This window comes from Aquila chrysaetos, chromosome 7 (genome assembly GCF_900496995.4).
Source record: "Aquila chrysaetos chrysaetos chromosome 7, bAquChr1.4, whole genome shotgun sequence".
NCBI classification, from domain to species: Eukaryota; Metazoa; Chordata; class Aves; order Accipitriformes; family Accipitridae; genus Aquila; species Aquila chrysaetos.
Window position 1 is genome coordinate 5,632,323 of NC_044010.1, and position 23,326 is coordinate 5,655,648.

The 23,326-nt window shown below is 47.5% G+C and overlaps 1 protein-coding gene across 4 annotated transcripts in view; it reads left to right on the forward strand.

The window, feature by feature from the left end:
- LOC115343582 (limbic system associated membrane protein) overlaps window positions 1-23,326 on the forward strand; it is a 1,014,959-nt gene that overhangs the window by 878,508 nt on the left and 113,125 nt on the right. The window lies entirely within an intron of this gene.

The window sequence follows — 23,326 nt, forward strand, 5'->3', positions numbered from 1 at the left end:
GTGCCAGGAGGAGACACTACAGACACTCAGCCAGCCTTGGAGCTGATGCTGGGACCTGGGTATCTCAGAGCCCTCTGGCAGCAAACTCTGCAGTCCCGCTGCCTGGAGGGGAGAGAGTGGTCCCCGGCTACTTCTGCTGTAGTTTTGCTGTCAGAGATCTTGAGTGGTTGCACTGCAACTTAGGAAGCCAGGTAATGTGCGTTCTCCAGGTCATTTGTGGACAGGGAAGCTGGGCTTTCAGAATGACACCATCCTTCCCATTTTCTTCCTCCCAGTTCCCCGTGGCTGATGGAAACCGAACTCCTTAGGCTGGAGAGATGCCCATGCTCCTGTTGGTTTTGGAGACCAGCGCAGTGCTTCCAGCCCTCTGCATGCCCACGCGCAGTGGATCCGACATGCTTCTGGAGCAGTTGTAATATTGGTGGCAGGCGCTGCCCTCCGGGGTGGGATCTCCAAAAGGCTCTGCTCCTGGTCTGGGGAGACAGGAGAGCATTCCCTGAGATACTGAGGGCTGAGACAGCCTTCTCCCGTGGGCTACCCAGGTGGAACAAAACCATGCACGTAGCAGTACATGCTTTTTCCTTCCTCCCTCCCCAAACCCCCCTCTCCATTTTGTTACCCAGCGTGGTAAGGCTCAGAGCTCCGGCTTCAGATACCTGAGCAGGAGAAGGAAAGGACTGGAAGATTTTTTTTTTCAAGCTGCGCACAACGTAGCAGTAGCCTTGAGCCTTGAGCACACGCGGTCCATGGATGGGGGGCACGGGGGCAGCAGTGGGAGGGCAGGGCAGGAACAGACAGACGGACGCTGGGCACCGCTAGCGTAATTGCTGGCTTGCCTTTAGGTGAAAAGAGTGCTGCTGCCATTCCCACCGGGGCCAATTTGCTGTTGCTGCTCTTATCTCGGATGTTCATCGGGCTGTAGCTACAAACCTGCTTTGTCCAGGGAGCCATCTGAACCCTCTCTCGCCTCCTCCCACCCTCAGCTGGCGATGGAAAAGGGGACAATACATGTTTGCCTGTCAGGACGAGGAGAGCTGTTCTGCTAAATTGGAAGTCTAGCTTGAAAAGGAGGAGAAGGAAACCTCAGGAATCAAAACTAGCAGTCCACCTATTGCAGCCAGGTGCCCTATGGAGTGCCTATGTACCTGAAATCTAGCCTCTGGGGTTAAGTTCTGAATTTGTTATTGGATATTCTGTGCGTGCGTGCGTTAGAGCACTCGGTTCACAGCGTCGCACTTTTAATGTGCAAAAAGTATTTCTTCTCAGACCCTGTGACCCTGGGATCTAAGCCCAAAATTGAAAATATGAGGCCTCCTGACAAAAGCACTCATGTCCTTTGTGGTTTTCAGCAAGCCCCTTAAATTCTCTGAGCCCCATTGCTTCTCCCTTCTTCACCTCATCACCTTTAAAAAGGAAACTGTACTAACCTACCTCAGAAAATGTTATTTTAAGCACCCTGCTTATCATTTTCTGAGGGAAAAAAATACATTTCAGGCTGAGTTGCCATGTTTTACCGAAGCCCAGTGGCAATTTTTTTTTAGCAAGGGTTTAATATTTAATTTTGCCATTTTGCAATGAACACCATGCAGAATTAAAACCTTTGCAAGTGAACTAATACTTCAGATTCCTTATTTAGCTCTTAGCTAACTAAAAAATAGACTTCTTTTTTAACTTTACATTTGGCATTTGTATGGTACAGACTAAGGAACAGAATTTCATTTCGCTTATTCCAATTAAAACTAGTGTACTGTCTGCAGGATCTAGTAAGTCCTTATAAAGTTGCAAACAAAGGCTGAGAGATAGTCTCTGCCCTGCAGAGTCTACAGTTAAAATGGACCAGATAAAAAAAGAAGTGGTACCAAAAAAGCGTTGCTACTCCCAGTGAGCTGAGGCATATGGAAAATTGCCCAAAATAAGAGCAAATGAGTGGCAGGGCCTGGCTCTGAACTGCTGTAATCAGTAGAATATTCTATTTTTGATAACTTCCTTGTCTTCTCTGTCCCTTGACACCCCTGTCCATTCAGAATTTTTTAGCATACATAAGCATACATTTTTTAGTGTACATACATTTTCTGCTTCTTTTTGCCCAGTTAAGTTTTAAATACCTTAAATTAAGGAGTTGGAGTAGGCACAAATGGACCACAGGTGATGGGAAGAAGGGACAGACAAAATTACTTACTTCTTTTCATTCCTGATAAGTTATTCTCTTTGGATTGCTTATTCTGTTTTGTCTTCCCTTAAAAATTTTTTGAGTATACGAGTACTAAATATAAGGGAACACAGCTGCCATAGGGGATGAGCTAGTCTTTCAAGTATTGTAGTCTTGTAATGGGAATGCAAAATTGCAAGGATTCACAACCATGAAACAGTTAACACTTTCAAATGCAGTCCTACGGCTTCCTGCATTTACAGTAAGGAGGGCCAATTCTGGCCAAGTTTTTGGGAGCACAGGGGGGACATTTCAGCGCTGGGTTAGTTGGGGAGTTAAACATCAAGCTCTTCTCGGGCATATTGTGGAATACTGTGGAATAAGCATTGATCTAGTCTGGTCTTCCCGTTGAAGTGAGATGTTGTGCAGGAGCTGCTGTATCGTCCTCTTTTATGTTCAGATTTAGCAAGCTGAGGAATGCCCCTCCTGCTTTTTTGCACATCTTTTAGGTGCTGCAGCAGACCTGAATGACTTGTTCCACTGAATATGTAATCTTGGCGACGCTAAGGAGAGCTATTCTTCCACCACATGGTGCCTTCATAATTTGTCTGAAACTTTACTCTTCTGCCATGTAACTTGTCTAGGTCCTAGGGAGTTTGCTGTCACCTTTTACTTCTTCAGCATTGCTGTTAAGCATATTGAATGCATGAATTTCAATGTGCTCCTTCCCTCTTCTTCAGTGTGGTTTATTGGGCCTCAAATGAGGAAAGCATTATACTTGAAGCATTATTTGAGTTGATGTACTTTAATCCACCTATGAAGATAGATATGGGCTGATGTGCCATCCCCAGTACCGGTGCATTCTAGATTGGGCCTTAGATAACATTGCCATCTAGTTAATAGCGTGCCAGGCTGCTCTACCGTTACTCTTGTCTTGAGTTTAGACAACCCGCAGTTTTACATTCTTCAGTGCTTTGAGAAATCTGATCCAAAGTTGCACACCCATTCTGTCTGAAAAGATGTGCAGGTCTCTTCACTCCCCATGATCTTTCCTAACCACGAGCTGACTTTTTTCACCGGTAGAGCTAATTAACTTCTTCCATTCTTTTCTTTCTGCCCCTGTGCCTAATCCCTCTGTACCCCTACATGTTCGTCTGCCCTGATGGATGTTTGCAGCTCCTCCCAGTTGAGCATCATCCACCACTTTTATTAGTAAGCTACTTCTTCAGGCTTGTTAATGAAGATGTTAAATGAAAGCAGACCTCACATGGATTCCTACAGCACCTCACTTACACACCTGCTTACAACTTTGCTCTTACATGCCCCTTGTCATTATCCCTTGTTTATGGTTCTTCAGGCAATTGCCAATCCGTGACAGTGCTCCTAACCCAAGACAGATTGAATTAAATTTGCTAGCAGGAGTTCATGAAGCACTGTATTAAACATTGCATCCTCTGAATTCCTCTCAACCATGAATTTTAAAAACAGTCTAAAAATAGCATCATAGGCCATGCATAGAACATACTGGACCCTCACAAGTTATAGAGTTGGGGCTTGAGAACAGATAATAAATATTGTTAGCGTGATGAATCTGGAAGACTGCCCTGGCTCAGGTCTCATCATCTCCAGGATTGACATTGCTTGTGTCATAATGTCAGGCCTGAGCTACCTGATTTGGAAGTTTCATCTCGTTTAGAAGCCACACTGGTTTTCCCCTTTGAATTAATAATTTAATTGCTGGTATAAGCAGTAAGTTAAATCTGTGCTTAGCGCTTATCCTTGCTCCAAAAGTGGATTCCAAACTCGGCGCTACAGTGCAGGGTGAGAATCGCACCAGCGAGGTTCCCGTTCTGGTCTGGTTCGGGGAAGAATCACACTTTGGTACTAAATTTTCCCTGGTGATCAATTAATTCATCATTACTATTTATTTATTTTCTGTATTTCCTACAATCTGCTGACTCTCCAAGGGCATGACTTTGAAGGAGTCCCAAAGGGTCAATATGTGAGAAGGGTAAGCCAAAGGAGAGAGAAGAGCTAGTTGATATTTCTATGACCATTTCCTAAAAGGTGCAAGCCAAAATGGAAGTGGTCAGGAATGTATTACCGTGAATGATGAGCCAAAATAAAATTGGGAAAGTAGCGATCAGAAAATGTGAGATAGCTTCCTATTGGAAGATCAGTTCTGTTGGCGTCAAAGCGTTTTGCAGGAACTTGGTGATGCAACAAATTTTTTTGACAGATGAGTGTCACAACAAATCATTTTAACTTTCTAGTTTCATTTCACTAATGTCAAAACGTTTAACTGCAACGAGGCAAAAAGGTTTCCTTTTGACTGTACCATTACATTTAATTTTGTTTAGATTGGCACGTTAATTTCGATACCGTATATTTATACCTAATGTTGCAAATTGTTACAAAGCAGTGGGAAAGAACCCCCCTTCCCATGCTTTTGAAATACAGACTTCAAACATTTGCAGAGTTAAGTTTTCATCAGCAACAGGGACATTCTCTCACTGGGGCAAGTGTCCTACCCCATAGTGGCAAGAGACAGCTTTCAAATATTTCTACCAGCGCTTCTTTCCTCTGAGCTCCATATACTTTTGGAGTTCTGTGTGCCTTGTCACATATAATTAGCAGCTGTTGAGTGAATTGATCAGTTAATTTCTCTCTCTCACTCAGATGCATTTAATCCATTAGCTGATAATTTGCAGAGATTTTTCTCCTGAACATTTCCTCACCTGTGTTTTATCAATAGTTAAATTGATTGGGTCACCATTACTCACTGCTTGTTCAAGCCCTGTTTCTTTGTTTGCCTCCTTCCAGACCAAGTGGTATTTTAACAAGCAGTTGGCACCTCAGTCATTTAAATGTCATCATGAATGTCACCTCTTTTCATTTATTTATTAATTGGCATACCTACTATTGAACAGTCTTTCCAAATAAAAGTCCTTCTTCCTTTCTGTAGGCTCTAGCATGATCCCATCACTGCTTTACAATACTTTTATCTGTTCCTTGGCTAGACACAGATAAAGGCAAGCCACCTTTGAGGTGTCCTGGGCTCCTCAGCAGTTCCCAGAGAGCAAGTTGGTCACGGTTGGTTTTAAACAGCTTTTCGAGGAAGGGAATTTTTCTGGCTAATACTCTTTCCTCTGCAAGGTATCATGCCTACAAATTAGGTTTTTTATAAATAGGCCCAGAATACAGGACTGGTCTTTGCAAAAGCACAACCCTGGTCAAACTGTAGGGCGGTGAGTCTGAAATTCTGGGCTGTTACACTTGTACACTATACAATAACCAAATAAGGGCTGTTACATTTGTACACTATACAATAACCAAAAGGCTCAAGTGAGACCCAGGCTACCGGTGTGTACACACACATACACAGCTGGGTCAGTCCTTGGTCGAAAGACTTGGAAAAGAGAAGGGGCAGGGAAGAGAGGAAAAAGGAGGGTCAAGAGGGGTGGAACAAGTGGCTCAGAGCCACACGATGCTCATGGCAGAGTAAGAAGCTAACCTTCTTCACCCCCAACCCAGTGTCCCACCGATGGACCTCACAGCCACCTGCCTCAACTGTGGTCCCCTCTGTTCCCTTGGGCAAGTCGCGGCACCTCTAAGGTGCTTCGTGTTCCTTTCCTGTGACACTGGGATCATGACGCCAGCCCCTCTCGTGAACTTTTAATGTGTGACAGAGGATCCCGCATCCCCTGAGAAAGAGGCTCTCTGGGCACGGTCCTGGGGCATGTGTGGGGTTAGAAGCGACTTCTTGTTGTGGGGCAAGACATGCCCAGTGACCTTTCAGGGAGACAGGGATGCTTAAGTGTATCACAAGCCCCTACATGTGGCAAAAGACCCCCATGACCGCGGCTTCGTGTTTCTACTCCTGTTGCTAAAGGGCTGATAATCAACTCAATACCCCTGACAGAAGAAGACTAAGAACTGTGAGGCTTTTTCCTTTCTCCCCCATAGTAAGTGAAAATCCATCAGACTGCCACAGGGACATCCAAGTGCCAAAGGTTGCTGGCAGTGAGGCGGTGTATGTGGGCACGCTTTTGCAGGCTTTGACTCTTCCGTGGCCCTTCTCACCTGTGCCCCTCTTGCTGTGTTTTGCAAGAAGATCCTTTCAAGATGAATTACGGAAGTACTTCTCAGTCAGCTATTCGTTTCTGCCTTCCTCATCCCTTTCCCCCTTCTGCCAACCCCCAATATCTTCTGCAGCTGTCACTACCTGTTTCTTCATCAAATATTCCTTATTCCTGTCATTTGTCTGTCACATCTGTGTGTACAACTCTGGCATGTAATAGCAAGTACTGATTCCTGGGAATTCCTCACTTTCCAGCCTTTTCTCTAGGTAAATGGACCTGCTCGAAGCTCTCTGTGTCCCTCAGCTAAGATAGTGCTGCACTGTGCAGCTTAGGATCTCTGGGTGTGACAGAGCACAGGGCAGCTTGCCATCAGTTTTTATGGCTTCTCTTAGCTCATCTCAGTACCAACTTTTTTTCTGTAGGCAGCCTTGCTCCTCAACCCACCCTTCTAGTTCCCCATTCTCTCTGGCTGCCAATGGCATCCTAGCAGGCACCTAACTCTGGCTTTGTCCTTCTCCCAACCCCTCTCCACTTAAAAAAAAAAACCCAAACAAAAAAACGCCAAACAAAAAAACCCCAGACTATAAAACAAACAACCTAAAAAACCCCACTCACCTTTGTGGGGAAACCTGAAGAGCAGAAGAGATGGCCCAACAGGTACTGACTGTCAGGACAGAGAAAAACAAACTGAGATGTCGGGTGCCTGATAGAATAGAATCATTTCAGTTGGAAGGGACCTACAACGATCATCTAGTCCAACTGCCTGACCACTTCAGGGCTGACCAAGAGTTAAAGCCTGTTAATAAGGGCATTGTCCAAACGCCTCCCAAACACTGACAGGCCTGGGGCATCGACCACCTCTCTAGGAAGCCTGTTCCAGTGTCTGACCGCCCTCTCGGTGAAGAAATGCTCCCTGATGTCCAGTCCAAACCTCTCCTGGCGCAGCTTTGAACCGTCCCCACGCGTCCTACCCCTGGATCCCAGGGAGAAGAGCTCGGCATCTCCCTCTCCACTCCCCCACCTCAGGAAGCCGCAGAGAGCGACGAAGTCGCCCCTCAGCCTCCTCTTCTCCAGACCAGAAGAGCCCAGAGTCCTCAGCCGCTCCTCACAGGACATGCCTTCCAGCCCTTTTCACCAGCTTTGTTGCCCTGCTCTTGACTTATTCAAGGACCTTCACCTCCTTCTTAAACTGTGGGGCCCAGAACTGCACACAGTATTCAAGGTCAGGCCTCACCAAGGCTGAATACAGTGGGATAATCACCTTTTTTGACTGGCTGGTTATGCTGTGTTTGATGCATCCCGGAATGCGGTTTGCAGTGATGTCATGGGGGAAAATGTGGTATTTCCCTGGAGGGAATGTGATGGATGCGGATGGGTGTCCAGCTGTGCTGCAGGCTGCTTGCAGGCTCAGCTGAGCACCAGGCTACCTTCTCACTCCTAGTTCCTTCACTGAGTCATCTTCCCCCTTCAGTCTGTGACTCCCAGGAAGTCTGTGGACTTCAGAAAAACCAAACCTATTGTCAGGAGAGTTCACTATACGGTGCGTCTACCTTTCCTGGGAAATTGCAAGGTGCCCTCAGAATGAGAAAGGTTGGAAGCCACCAGTTTAGATCATTTAAACTAAGTTATACGAACCCAAAGATCACAACTCCTGGAAAAGAAATGTCCACTTTACTTGAACGAGGAACATACCAGTAATTTCCCAGTAGGCCAAGCACAGCTTCCACTGTGCAAATGGTGAAGCAGATTAAAGCTGCCCTCAACTTTAATACAGTGCCACAGCCTGAGGGCACTGCATCTGATCTGATTTGGGGACCAGCCAGATCAGAATGGAGCTCGGCTCAGCGAGATCCCTGTTCTCATTTGATATCAAATTGAAGGCAGCCAACAGAGCTACACCGCGCAGCTCAGGGGACCCCAGTCAGGACAGCTTTGTCGTGGCTGTTCTGCAGCTTACAAACCACCAGCCAAATGAGAGCTCTCGAAGAGGCCGAGAGGTTCAGGAGCAAGTGGCAGTATGTGTATATGTGCATATATGAGTATGTATTTATCTGTACATATATACATATTCAAAGTATGTATATATTTTATATGTGTATACACACCCAGAGATATCCACATACAATAATTTTATGCCATACGTGTTATTTCTCCGCATGGAGCCGTCAAATGCTATGCATGTGCACACACACTTCTACGCATTTTCTCCAAATACCCTGGACAGTTTTAAGTCTTCAGTGTTTCACTCAAGCTGAAAAGACTAGCTTCTCCACTTGTGTGGCTGAGTCAGAATTTCTCCCTGTTCGAAGGAGATACCTCTGGTGCTTCTGCTCGAGGGAGGAATCTGGGGTTTTTCCTTCCTCCTTCCTTCCCTCCCTTCTGTCCAAGCCCGGGGCATCAGTGGAGCACGCAGCAGCAGAGGCCACGGGAGGAATGAATCTCAGAGCAGGTGGTGTCCTTCTCTTTCTTGGTGCAATGCCTGGCGGTTGGTTGAGATCAGCTCATTGCAAGGAAGGGTCAGCGGACACGTCTCATCACATAAACGTAAACATCTTTGGATGGCTACAAATGAGGTTACAGGGGGTCTCGGGTTGCTTCGGAAATCAGCCTCTGGAACTCCTAGGCTCCGTGGCTGGTAGGAGGGAGGTTTGGACAGGAGTTGACCATCTTCCATATAAGCACAGGGGTTGTGCAAGCTCCTGTGTGGGGACATGGGAGCTGGGGGAAAGAAGGAAAGGGAGTGAAGAGGCAGATAGACGCGTTTCTCAAATAGCTGGCGCAGATGCTGTTCCGTTTGGGGGGTTCGGATAGTAGGGGGAGAGAAAGCGTATACTTACCCCTTGCCTGGGTGGCTCTGGGCTCTACATTCTGCTGCCTGGGCAGCAGGTGAGGGCGTTGTACCATTAGTTTTCCCATTCCTCAGTCACATCCAACAGACTTCACTGGAGTTCTAGGGGATGACAGGAGCCTGTGAGCTCCTCTTGTAAGAAACGTGCGGGATCCTTTACCGAGTTAGTGACAATCTCCTTAGCTCTGCAGGAAGGCACCTTAGCGCAATGCTTCCCTGGTACAGCCAGCCAAAGCTCTGCATCTCAGTGCCGTGCTTCCGACTTCAAAGTCAGCAGAAGGCTTTATCTCCCTCCCAGCTTTCCATCACAGCACCCCCTCTGTGCCAGAGATGCGGTTTCCATTTCTGCTTTCCGTCACGTTCCCTTGGCCCTGCAATGCTGACCGTGCTCAGTGCCCTTTGCCTCCTCTCACACCGGGGGTATTTGGCTACTTGTTCTTGACATCTTCCCTCAACGTGTCAAGGGATGGCCCAAGGCACGCAGAACTACGCAAAGGCAAGTGTCTGCGCTGTTCCCCTTGGACTCCGGCAAGTCTCTCCCCTGCATTTCTCCTTCTTGAACCAGGTCTCTGTCTCTGTCGATCTCTTTACATTCTGCAGCACTACTGGGTGGACAGCTTGAATCCAAAACGAGCTTTCCTGCCCAGCGTGATGGGGAAGCACCTCTCCTTCCCTGTTGTCACTACTTCCTTCCCGAGGTAACTAATAAATTGCTCTGAGTCTTTAAATGGGCTGTTATTTCTTCCTTCCATCAGCACTCTCTCACTCTTGACTCGCAGTGCAGCTTCAGCTTCAATGAATTTATTGGCATGACAAGGTACACAGGTGATGCCGAAGTTGACAACTTAATTCATCAAGTGCTACTGTCTTTCTCTCATCGGCACTATTCTGTCGCTCCTTTCCTCTTTCCCCCTCCTCAGCTCTCCTTTCTGTCTGTCTGTCTGTCTTTCTGTCTGTCTCTCCCTCTCTCCCTCCTTCTCCCTCTAATAGTCTCCCCAGGTGATAGTTAGCTATCTCACACTCAAGACAGTCTGTCTCTCTTGACAAACGGAGCCGTCAATCAGAGGGCGCACCAGAGAGAGAAAGGAATTGGTCTTTACAGCACGTTGGCTGTTTCTTGCCTTTGCAGCATGCACAGGCGTGGGGGCTGAGGGCAACAGTCTTCAAACTGACTTACAGAAGCCATGTTTGCTTTAAGGTTGGTTGGGGACTCCAGAAGAGCGAGCGGTTGTGTCACAGGGACACAGGAAAGGAGAAAAGCCCATCAACCCCAAATGTGGATAGGCAGGTAGAAATATCATTTAAGAAGAAATCCAACATCTTGACAAAATCCCCCCAGAGGATAAAGTCTCTGTTAAACAGAGTAGCAAATGATCTCTCCTTCTCGCCCCCCCCAATCCCATAATCCTTTGTTGGCATGGCAATTGCCAAAGTATATAAAGAAAGAGACAGATCCCTCAGGTATCTGTCAGCACTAGATACAATCTACCCAGGACAGTGTGTGTGTGGCATTTAATCCTCCATACATCAAGCGTATGCCCAGGATATAGTGTCACACTGTATTTGCGCTGCATCCCTTGTGCCTATTTGTCATGAGTGTCTGCGCCCAATCCAGTGGCAGGTTGATCCATAGTGTGATGCCATCTCGGTTATATCTCTGCTTTTCCTCAGGCTTTGGCAGAGTTTTCATCATTGCGTTCTGATGCAAAGTTTCTTTCTTTTTTTTATCACTCTTTGTACTTTAAGGAAATCATTTTTGCAGACTCCAGTATATCATGACCATCAGAACGGAAAGTGTATGAGTGTATCCCTGTCATCCATCAGTATCCCTAACTGTATTGATTATACTTCTGTTCCTTTTCAGTTTGCACGATGTTTTGTGGGTCCTGCTTTTTCCCTTGGGTTTATGAACCGCAGGGCTGATTCTCTCCTCCTTTGCATTCCCATTCATGTAAAAGAGTATTTTATCTTTACTTGATACCAGCAGTGAAGAATCAGGCCTGCTTCATCTGCCTGTGGATAGGTCTGCCTTGGATTTGCCCTTTTTGCTGTGCCAAGGAGCTTTGCAGCACGATAATTCCTCATAAGGAACTCCTTTAACAGTCTGAGGCTTTGCAGGTATTCCTCCCCTGCTCCTTCCACTCACCTGTTGGAGCTGTAGGTGGTAAGGCGTCATACCTCTCGTGACACCAGTCAGGTACCAGTTACTGGGGATGCCATACATCTTGTAAACAGTAGTTCCCTAAGAGCGAGAAGGGGAACTGAACCTTAGAAAGGTGGAGTGACTTACTCAAGGTTATAGCACAAGTGTGTAGCAGAACAATCACTGAACCTGGAGTACCAGATCTACTGAGTCCTTCACAAAGTCATTCCTCCCTTCATTTTTCGGTAGTGTTGCTGACCCTGCTGCTAACTGTGATATTACGAGTGCTCAGACATGGATGTGCTGTTACAGCACAGAGATGTGGCTTATGTTTTCCATGGGACTTAGTTTTTGATCCCCTGCTGTAGTGGAAGTATTTGCAGTTTTTTATTAGTGTTCTTTGTTGATCAGCAGGGGAGATCACCTCATTCCTGCTGTCTGGCCAGTAGCACTGGATTTCTGGGGTGGGGAGTATTTGCTTGCAGAACCTTAGACAAAAGTTGTCTGTAAACCTCTTGTCCCACTCAACGTAAAGGTGCTGGTGACCTTTTCCAGGCGTAACCTCATCCTCCAGAATGGACAACGTCTACCTATTTCTCCTCCGTTTGATACTTGCTATTCCGAAACTTCTTAGCAAATTTTGCTGCTTCTTTCTTGTAGGCACCCGCATTTATAGCTAACCCTGGGCATCTGACAGCCAGCCTCCTCCCGGCCTCTCGGAATAATTTGGGTGGGTAATCCTGTTCGGCTCTGGTGGAAATTGAGTACCCGAGGCTCTTGTCCCCTGCATTTCTCTGCAATCCTAGCCTATAATGTGCAAATTACCTCAGTTTGCTAACACTGAGACCAGCAAAAAAATTGTCAATTTTGAAGAGGGCAGACTTGAACTCCACTAGGGGAAGAGGGACAGCCAGTGTTTTTATGTGTCTTGCTAAAGCTGCAGGCTACGAGGAATAAGCCTCATGCCTGGCAGTCTGGGAGAGATTCTCCTTTAATTGAAATGGCACCAGTAATGTGTTTACAGAGCTAAGTTCTTGGACTCCATCCCTCCCTTCCCTTGCGGTTGTCTGCACCTATACAGCACATCTTTACCGCACGACAAAGCTTGGAAAAGGAAACAGCGGGAAAATTCCAGGACGTCAAGGTGCTGCTGCGCGTGGCTGAACCAAAACAGAGCGTTCTCTTTTGGCAGGAAACCTTGGACAGCAGAAACTCTCCTCCCCAAGAAACCTTGGCTCTGGGTTGGTTTGTGGGAAGATCACCACAATCACATCTCAGCTCTAGCCAGCTTCTTTCTTTGTTCAAGGACGCCTTTGCTTCAGGAGTACTGTATTTGTTTTTACCTCTTTTCTCCTGGATCAGACTTGGGTAGATGAGCGTTTCTGACAGAACGGATTCTTTGCCTTGAACTCTTTGACTTTGCCTTCTCAGATGGCTGATGATAACACCCTGGCCTTTAGAAAATATGCTGCTGTAGCTATCACCAAGCTCAACAATAGCTAACAGTTGAAGGTCTCACAGCTGGCATTTCACAACTGCGTGTGCTGGGGAAGGCCACCATCTGTGGATCCAGCAATAGTGACAATACAGGAATGTGCTGAGCAGCCCAAGCTGAAAAAATGTGGAGTTGCGCTTTCAGTCTTTTTCACACTCCAAATTTGAGATTTTTTGGAGATGGGGATTTGTTTCAGGTTCGTTGTTGCTTGAAATGTTTTTGGTTGGGCTTTTGGCATCAGAAGAGGCAGCTGCTCTCTGCTAAGACATTAGTCTTCTGATTGCTGATCTGACTCCTCGGTGAAGCAGCTATGGTGGCTTGTGTTAGAGATTGTCCAGCGCTTGCTGAATTGGACAAAGTGAATCCTCTTGCTGGGGAAACGGCAGTGTTTTTTTACCAGACAGATGTTCCAGGCCATGAGTTGGAGAGTTACAGATCAAAGGCAGTGTACAGTACTTTACCCTCTTCTCCAACTCTGTGCACTTAACGCAAGAGTGAATTTTATCCAAAGCATATAAAGGTCTGAGTATGGGATTATTAGCTTTGTTCTTTATACTTTTGACTGGAAGCAAAACCAGCATTTCCAAAATGCTACGCTAGCTTTCTGCTCTCCTAGAAACCTGAACGCAATCTTGAAAGGTGGTTACAGCAAGCTGTCCCACTCCATTTTCTCGATTCAATGCATAAGGAAGGAAACCCTGCTAATAAAAGATGTTTTACATGTACCGCATGCATTTGAGTTGAGTGAGAGGCTTGTCACTGAGAAGCTGTCTGTCTCAGTTGAAACTGAGCCAGATCCTTGGGTATGTGGTATGCACAAGACACTTAGAGCGTTGTATTTGCCACCCTGTGGCTTATCACAGAGGCTGTGGGATAAACCATGGGCAAGCCAAAGGAATCCGAGAACAGGGTTTGGAGAGAGCTGCCTTTTCTTTTCAGCCTGTATGCGGATGTCCATGAGGTGGTTCACGAAGGCTGTTCTGTTGGTTGTACTCTCTGTCCCTAATGAGCTGACCATAAGCAACAGCATAAGATCTGAAAACAAATGAACAAAAACTTTGGCTCTGTTTCTCCTGCATGTAAAGCTACGATGGACAACCTCATCTTCATCCAGAGTGGGGTGTTAGCTGAAATTAACTTCCTCCTCTGCTTGCCTAAGCAGGAAAATCCCAGTCATCTTCCTAACGCATAGAAACCCTCTCTGAACCTGTACCTCTTGCCCTGGAATGACATAGGCTTTTCTCTGTTCTTTCTTCTCATACCTGGCCTGTGCTCCCTAGTCTACTTCCCAAAGAAAGAGTTAACAGGCAGGAGCAAAGGACTGCTGGGACTCAGTTAAAAAAACATAATCTTGCTTTTTTTCTCTCAATTGGCTAATAAAGCATCCCTGTTCTGGCTGCAACACTTCCTTGAAGCCATCGGCCATTCTTGGTGTATAAGAATTTGTCCAAAGGCTATTGACATCAAAGGAGGAGCTCCCTGGGCTCTGAATCAAGCCCTAGAAAAGCTGCATATTAGGACTCAGCTGCATACCACGTACATCCGACATGTTTAATGTTTCTGGGAAAAAGCTTTTCTTAACAAAATCCTCAGAGATGTCTTTGGAGGACCTGGACGCTAAGGACAACTTTTGTCACAGACTTTATCTTCCAGGATGGCTGATCATATCTGCAGAAGGAAAGATTTTGTATTGTTTCAGTCCCACAAGTAAATGCTTCCCAGATTTAAAAAATGGTCTACGGGAATATATAAACACACTTGAAACAAAGACCAAAAGCTGTGTACATCTGTAGTCCTTAAAGTGTTTGGGATTAGGCAGCATTCCAAGGGTTAATCCCTGGGGATTAGCGTGGCAAACACTTCTGTTGTTGTGTACACATGTCCTGTGAAGAAGGCCCTGTTTTCACAGCAGGCTTCTCTAGGAGGGTTAGCCATAAAGCGCTTGCAGTCAGTTTTACAAGCGGAAAGAACCGGAGCAACACGAATGGCAAATGCACAGAGTTGTCCTTTAAAGAGATGAACCGCAGATAAGTGGATCACTGAAGTCCTGGCATAAATTTGCTATGTTAATAGAAAAGAAAAAAAAGTTTTGTAGCAAAGAACCAACACCTCATATCCAGAGGTCCAAATACGGTGATAAGGGGATATCAGGCATATGCCTGGCTTGTGCTTTGTGCTTTCATTTACATGCTAAGCATGCAACTCAGAACCTGCTCTCCTGGGCTGCATCGGGATCCACAAATGCGGGTTCACGACCTTGTGCTTGGTGGGGAGACACCAAAAAGCCAGGCGTGGGTGAAAGGCTATCAGCATCGGGTGAAGCCTGGGGCTCAGGCTTGGAGCTGGAACTGCTTTAGGGTGAAAGGCTGGCGTCTGGGTTTAAACTGAGGTTCTGGGCTAGGAGCAGGACTGGGACTGCTTTTATCCCTGTCCCACAGTGTCACCTTAGTGCACTAAAAAACAAGGTTGGCGTGAGACGTAAGCTATTCTGTTTTCTCTGTTTCTCAGTCAGGAAGTGAAATAATTTCTCTCCTGAAAATTTCATGGAGACAAGTTTTAAAAAAAAATAAAATCAGTGGGAATGAATATAAGCAATAGAGCCCAGTTCTGTGCTGACTTTTCCAACAGCTCATGGATGGGACAGTCCAACAGGTTTACACTCCGTGCTGCTCTCTGCTAAGAAACTATGTAGTGGACGTGTTTCCCATGCAATTTTATGTGGAAAAATAGTCCGGACACTTAACTGTATATTGGATGAGGCAGCGCCTTCTTTTGGACAAAATGGTTTGGTTCGTCAGCTCTTACTCTCAAATGCGGTGAGCTCTGACACGCTACCCAGCTCAGCAAACTGGGAGGGCTTTCCACATGGCTTTGATTTACAGCATCCTGTCTGCTTCTCTGCTCCCAGTCAGTGCAATACGCGCAGTCCCCGTCTGGATTTAAAGAATTTCCTGCGTGGCGTCTCAGTGGATGAGGCTCAGCTGCATGGTGGGGGGAAGCTCGCCAAGATGTAGGGCCCAAGCTAGCAGCTCCTGTGCCTTCTTCGGGCCAGCCTCTCTCGGAGTCAGCGGCGATGCTCGGATGGGGATCGGCCACGCCGGGGCAGAGCGGTGTGGGGACACGCGTGGGTTGGGAATTGCAGATCTCTTAAGTGGTTTCCATGCTCTGGCTGGGATGGACCCTTCCCTTAAGGCCACCGGGGTGGACATAGCAAGCCACCCCCTTTCAGACCGTAGAAAGAAGCAATTTTTACACCTTGTAAAAACACCATAGTGTACTTTGAGAGGTTTTTGGTTCCCAGGGGATTAAAAAACAAAACCAAGCCTTCAACGTATGCCGCTACTTCACCAGAAGCTTTAATGCCAAGAGAGGCACTGGCAGGGTGAAAAAAGCCGAGCAGAGCAGGTCAGAAGGATGTTTCAGAGTCCACTCTCTTTAATGACGTTCCACAGCTTCACTCTCTGCCCTCCCGCCCTGGCGACAGCTTCGTCTCCCTCTGGCTGAGGCTGCGGCATGAATCAGACCGTAAAAAACACATCTTGGGTCTCATGTCGCATTTTGTCTGCAAAGTGCTTCAGAAACATTAGCATGCCGCATCCCAAAGGGTGTCTGGATTTTACTTTCCAGCCCTCAGCTTGCTCCCTTTGCGGACCTAAGCAGCAACAAGCTGTTTCTTGTTATGGCTGTAAAGAGCTGTGATTAGCCTGCTGCACACATAAGAGGGAAATTAAACCATTTAGTTGTGTTTAGCAGCTCAGCCCCTTCTTCAGGCCCTCTCTCCCCACTAAACACTTCAACTAAACAATGACTAATGAGGCCAATTTGCTGTCAATTAATTGCCCCAGGAAAGGACCTGTAATTGTGGTGAGCAAGGTGGCAGCTCTAAAGCATTCAAGGGCCATATGATGGTCAGCGTCCCCCCTACCTCTGCCTTGGGGCTTATTAGCATCTTTGTGTTTGTTGCAAAGTGCTGTTAATTGGGAGCTGGGGACAAGGAAGTGAGAACTCTCGAGGCTAATTGATAGGCACCTGCGGAGGGCTTTAGTGGCTGCAAAGTTCCTTTGACTTTGGAGAGAAGTCCTGATGTTTTCTTTTTGCCCTGAAAGCCAGGGGCTCCTGTGGATTAGTAGGTAGAAGTCTTAATTTTCTGCAACAGGTGTGGGTCCTACTTGCCAATAAAGAGGAAGGTAAACAGGCTGGAGGAAGCAACTAATTAATGAGGATACGTAGAAGGGGTTGTGGTGACTTTCTCCATTTGTGTCGAAGGTGCCTTTCCTGGGACAAGCAGTTAGAGCACTTAAATGGAGCTTATGGGCTTTCTTATGAATTTTCAGTACTGTTTGCTTCTGTGTCTTGGAGGGATTACATAGCTTTTGCTGTATCTTAGGTCTGTAGAGTGGGAGTAAGATCTTTATTTTTTTTTAACGTATTTTGTGACTTACTGACAAAATACCTGACTGTTAAGTAGTCTTGTGATTTCAGACTGGGGAGTAGCTGCCCTGTGGTATAAGACGGCATCTAAGGGTCTTATGCAAAGCTCTGTTTGCCCAAAGGGAGCAGTCGGACCATCTGACTGTGAACTTCGTGTGAGTGTGTTTACAGGGCTCAGAGCCATCTTCCAACTAGATGTCCACATCCCTCTGCTCCCGTTTTTCATCCTACCATACCCGATTCGAGTTCCTAGTCCCGTGCTTCCTGCCCTTGTCTTGCAAACCCGCCCTCCTCCTGCACTGAGGTCTTGTGTGAAGCATCATGGAAGCGGAGTGCAACCAGTGCAGGAGCCAGAAACCGCTGTCCCATGCCTGTAAGTATCTCTTGCATATAAGTACCGCTTATGCTAAGCAGTGGTTGCCGTTCCTGTCGCTTTGTGCCTGTGCTGTGTCTAGATGCTCTGATCAAAAGGCAGGTATTTGAACTGTTTGGGAGCTGTGGCATGGCCAGTTCCAGTATAAACTAAGTTAGGAAAAGACCTCTAGAAACATTGCTGGTTATAGCCTTCAGCAAGGGTGGCCTTGATGCTTTCTTGTTCCGTTCCCCATTGCACTCCTGGAAAGGTACTCAGGATCTGGCCTTCTGGATGTGAACTCGCATCTCGTAGCCACTGGGCTGACTCGTTTACTAGGAGATTAGGGGCGTAGCACCACTCCTTGCCTACTTCCTCCATAGCCTTGAATGATAAAGCTGATCCAGCCCGCCCACACAATCCCAGGTAATATCTCAGGAGGAGTTTTGAGCTCTGAAGGGTTTTGGTCATAAAAGGCAAGGATAACAACATCTGATGTTTGCGTGTTCTCTTGTTTGTGGTTTCCTTGCCGCCTCCCGTATGCGGCCCCTAGTTTGTAATGACTGCTATAGCGGGTGTTTTTGAGACACGGTAATGTTTTGTGGAAACAAATCACTTGCTTTCATCTTGAGAGCAACAGTGATTGCGCTGGGGGAGTGTGCTCTATTTTTCATGTCTCAGGCTTTCTTATTATTTAAATTAATGTGAGTTGCAGTTGTCATGAAAGTGAAGGATTGACGGCAATTAACTAGAACGGGCTTGGTGTAAGCAGGTACTGCGCAAAGCCTGTCCTACCTAGCTCTGTCACTGCGCCTTGCCTTGGTCTTGAATTCCCGTGCCAGCTCTGCCCTGCAGTTGTCCCCCCCCCCAGCTCTCCCAGCCCAGGGTGCCCCAGAGCATCTCTGCCCTTGCCCCGCTCCTGCCTTGCAGGCATGCTGCTCTTTCAGTGTGAGCTTCTCGAGGAGAATGGCTGCTGGTTACTTCGGGGTTTGTTATTTACTGTCAGTGACATGTAAGATGAGACGCTGAGCTGGTATCAGGCTTGTCCTGCAGGTGCGAAATGTAGAAGAAACAAATACGTGAGTTTCAAGCCATTCTTCTCGGAGCTCATTTCCATCTCGCCAGCATCTGTCCCTGGCACAGGTAGGGCATCCTACCTTTCCAGGGATGGAACGGTGGGGTATTACACTGTGCTTCCTTTCACATCGGTCTCTGCTCCCCACCCCATCCGGGGGGATCCTAAGCACAGGGTAGTGGATACCCCATATTACATTTATGCTGAAAGGGAGGAAAAAATCTGGCCATTTTCTCTTTTTCAACAGTACCAGAGAGCCTGGCAGTGCTTTCCCGTGGTCCCTGGCGCCAGAAGGGTCCAGCAGTAGCCTGGTCTCTCCTGGAGCGACAAGTTGTTAGGCTGAGTATGAAAATGCCCGCAAGCACTGTTTAGCTGTAGTGCTTCCCCTGCTGTAGGTCTGCAGGCTTTGGTTTTGCCTGTGCTAATGGTTCAGAGAGGCCAGACACAAAAGAGTTTTCCAGTTGAGGGTCAACGAGAGACAGCTGGGTGAAAGGACGCTGTGACACCCAGAAGATCCTGGTCCCAGGAGGTTTTATTCTCAGCAATCCTTCTTCCAGCAGTCTGGGAACTGTGAAAACATAACACAACTCACACATGGGAAAAAATAATAAGGTCAAAGCTTCTCATTTTAAGACTGTCCTAAAAAGGTGTGTGCAAAGTAATGACAAGCGCCAAGGAGGCAATGCTAACTGTTGCTGGTGCTGACAGTTTTGGCATTTTAACATGCTGGCTTGACACCCTGAAAATTAAAAGTCTCTGACTTTTTATCTGAGTGAAATTACTGTCCACTAAGATCCAGTCATTTTTAATGCAGCTGGCTTTGGATTCTAAGCAGATGAAGCCAAACCAGGTTTTAAATTCACAGGGAAATTATTTCCTGCCCTGTTTCCCCTCTTCTCAGCCTTTCCTTGCCCTCCGACCAAGGTGGCAGCTGAAAGGAACCAGCCATTATACTTCTAACAGGATTTCAGCCTTTGGATGCCCTTTTCTCCCTCATCTGAAAAAGTGGCATGCCAGATATGACCATCTGGACACATGCTTCTCCTCTTGGGCATTTGGTCGGCATGGTCAGATCTGTTTGTATTTGCTGAGTTTACTTGATCCTCTGCAAACTAAAATGACTTGATGGCTTTGGAAAGTGGCAGGGTACACATGTCCTAGCCGCAGCTCTGTTGCTGGTGCCCCGAAGTGGCTTTTGCTGCTCTCTCCTCAACCGTTTTGGCTGGCAGTGCACCGTTCTGCTAGGGCCTCAAACTGGCCTACGGCTCTATCTGCTAGTCCTGCTTGAGCTTAGTCCTTTTTGGTTTGTTCTTACGGCTTTTTTCCTGATGCAAATGTTAACCCCTTGAGGTTAAGATAAAATCCCAAAATGTGGTTTAGCCACTGGTTTTACTCCTGGGCTCTGCTTACCCATGTTTGCCAGCACACCATGGAGAAGCTGTGCTGAGGACGCTCCGAAGTCACCGTCCTTGTATCCCAGAGCGGCTGGGACACAACTCTTGCAGAAATAGCAGCCTCCCTTCTTCTTTCCCAGACTAAGCCCCTCTGTCCTCTCCAGTGCGTGTTGGTCTCGGATCCGCAACGCAGCGTGTACTACAGGTAGCTGTGCTGCTACAGGACTGAGGTGGCCCTCCACGTTGCTTTGTTCCCTGTAGTAAGAGTGGCGGTTTGGATTTCTGCACCAGAACTTGCAGGGCTCTCCCAACCTGCAGCTCTGCTGGCGGGAGCGATGGGTCTGTCTGTCCTGAGCTGTGAGACGGGGGACTCCCCTCATCCGCTGGGACAGAAAGGAGAAGGAGAAAGTGCTTCTGAGTCCTGTTGACTCCGTGCAGAGCCAGATCTCGGCATGATGCTGCAAGCCGCCTCTCTGCTTTGGTGTGCCGTGAAACAACGAAGCCACAAGCATCTCTTGGACGAGGCAGGGTATTTAATTTCCCAACTGGAGTATTTCCTTTCTGCTGCCCTTTATGCAGTCTTGGGGTATTGGTTGGCAAAGGCACTTGCTTACTTTCCAAGACCACCGTGTGACTGTTGTTTTGTACTGGCAGGCATTTGCTGTGCAGAATGGGTGTGTGATAAAGGGGGAGGAGGCACAAAATGGATCTACAGTCAGTGAAACTCTCACGTACCCCTCGATATGGTGGGATTAAATTCTTTGACAACGTCAGCGTTCTCCAACAATGTTTATTTTGTTTTGTTCTGTTGCCTCCTACGTCTTCCTACATGTGCAGACACGCCGCCAATGGCTCGCAGTGAATCACCAACGTAAAATGTAGCAGGGCTTGTGTTTGTCAGGGCATTTTGCTTTCAGAGGAAGTTGATTTTGAGAGGCTGATTTTCTGCTATGCTTTTTCTTTACCCGGTATTGTGCTGCTAGGCCGGTGTCCCTACTCCGAAATCCCTTCTCTCCAGGGAAGGGGACCCTGGTGCAGTCAACCGTTCCCCCAACATGCCTTGCTTAGGTTTCCTTGCCATGAGCTGACGAGCCATCAGTTCTAGCTCTTGAGCAGCAAACCAGCTTCCAAGGTCCCTTCTTCCTTCCCAGTGCCACTTAGAGCAGGCCTCATCCTGGCGAGTTTTGCCTATCTCCAGGGATGGAGTTTCCACCAACTCTCTGGGGAACCTGTTCCTGTCTCTGACCTCCCCAAAGTAAAAAAATTTTTCCTCATTTTGAGTCAGAATTTCCCCAAGTTGCAGCTCACGTCTTCTGCTTTTTGCTGTTCACTCTGCACCTCTGAGAAAAGCCTGCCTCTCTTCTCTGCACCTTCCCACTAGTTATTTGTAGACAACAATAAGATCTCCCTTCAGCCTTCTCTTCTTCAGGCTGAACAGACCCAGCTCTCCTAGGTTCTCCTTGTATGTCAGGTGCTATAGCCCTCTGCTCGTCTTGGGAGCCCTCCAGTGGACTTGCTCCAGTATGTCAATGGCCTTCTTGTACCGGGGAGACCAAAACTGATGTAGTGCTCCAGATGCTGTCTAACAAGCACCATTTAAAGGGATATAATAATTTCCTTCCACTTATGGGGCTACACTTTTACTACTACAACCCGGGATGCTTGGTCTTTGCCACAAGGGCATACTGCTAACTGACGCTGAACCTGTTGGACCCCCACATCTCCTGGACTTCTTGAGCCCGGCACTTTCACCTTTCCAGCAAATATCAGGGTGGTTGAAATCCCTCACCAGGGACTGTGATTGTGAGACTACTTCTATCTGTCTAAAGCAGTCTTTGTCCACTGCCTCTTCTTAACCAAATGGTTGGTAGCAGATACCAACCAACAAGGGTGACACTGTGATATCCTCTGATCCTTATGCCTAAGCTCCCAGCTAGTTCACCGCCCAGATCTGGGTGCACTCCAGCCACTCCTTTGCAGAGAGCACACACCTCATTCCCTCGCCTTTTCAGCCTATCTTTCCCGAAAAGCCTGTATCCATCCCGCACAGCGCTGCCAGCCCCTGTCCCTCCAAGGGGGTCCCACGGTCATAGATGCTGAAGTGTTGTCCATGAATTTGGGGCCTACAGAGAGGGGCTAATGAGCTGTGGGTTGTAAACAATATTCCTGTGAATCCAGCACCGCAGCTGGAAGTGGTGAGTTGCTCTCTTCAGGCTTCATTTCCTTTTCCCCACCTAGCTCGTAGGCAGCTTTGCCTCAAAAGGACCATCAGCCACTCCTGCCAAGGAGGGGGAAGGGGAGGCTGCTGTCTGTTTACTCTGTGGTAAGCAAAGCAGAAAATGATGTTGTTTCATTCCTCGCTACACACAAATTCAGAAGCTGAAAATATATATAAAAAAAATTAGAAGATTCCTTTTTAGTAAAACTCCCTCACTACCTCCAGGGTGTGAAGCGTGGAAGCAAGACTTGGATGTGAGAGAGGAGAGATTGCAACAGCCTGGTCTGCTTGGAGGCTGATACACTGGCACGTTCCTCACCTGGAGGTACCTGTTCAGGTCCCAGCGTGGTCACTTTGGTCCTGTGACACAATCTCAGTTAGCTTGGAAGGCCTTTAAGGATCCTGAACGCCCGAGCAATGGCTGGTCTTGTGAATCTTTAAAGACCCTACCATGTTTTTGGTGCTGTGCCGTGTAAGGTGCAGTCAGCCAGAAGCTACCTATTGCGGGCAGCCCACGGTGGATCCCTCTTGGCTAGAGGATGTTGCAAAAACCTTCCCGCTGTCACTGTTGGGCCTTCCCCTTAGCCACGGCGCACGTCCCCGCTTCTCACCTCGTCACGGCAGTCACAATAGAAATGAGCTTAACAGCTCTCCGGTTCAGTTCTTAGTGAGCATTTGGTTACGGGAGCAGCAGAGCAGGGTCCTGGCTAGCAGCATGGGTTCTGTCTGCCCATGGGAGATAGCAATAACCGATACACCCTCTGAGTCAGTGCCTTGAGGCCTGGCACCCTGCAGGAGTACGTAGAACTGCATCTGGGGCTGTTTGGAGTGCAAAAATTAGCTGGGACAGCGTTTGGAACCTGCCGACTCCTTCCGTGCAGCCTTGGGGCAGTCAGGCAAGTTCTTAGAGGTTGTTTTCTGAAGTCCCTCGAACCTGTCCAAACACAAAGCATCGTAGTTGTAGCGAAGGCCATTTCTACCTGCAGATCCGTGAAGCAGCAGTACATATTATTCTGATATAATTTCAGAAACCCAGGTGGTAAAGAGGAGTGCAGCCTGTGAGAGGAGTCTGTGGCTGCCTCTGGTTAATAGGTAGGTTAAGGAGTCAGACAGGCTACCCTCCAGAAATCTGCATAACG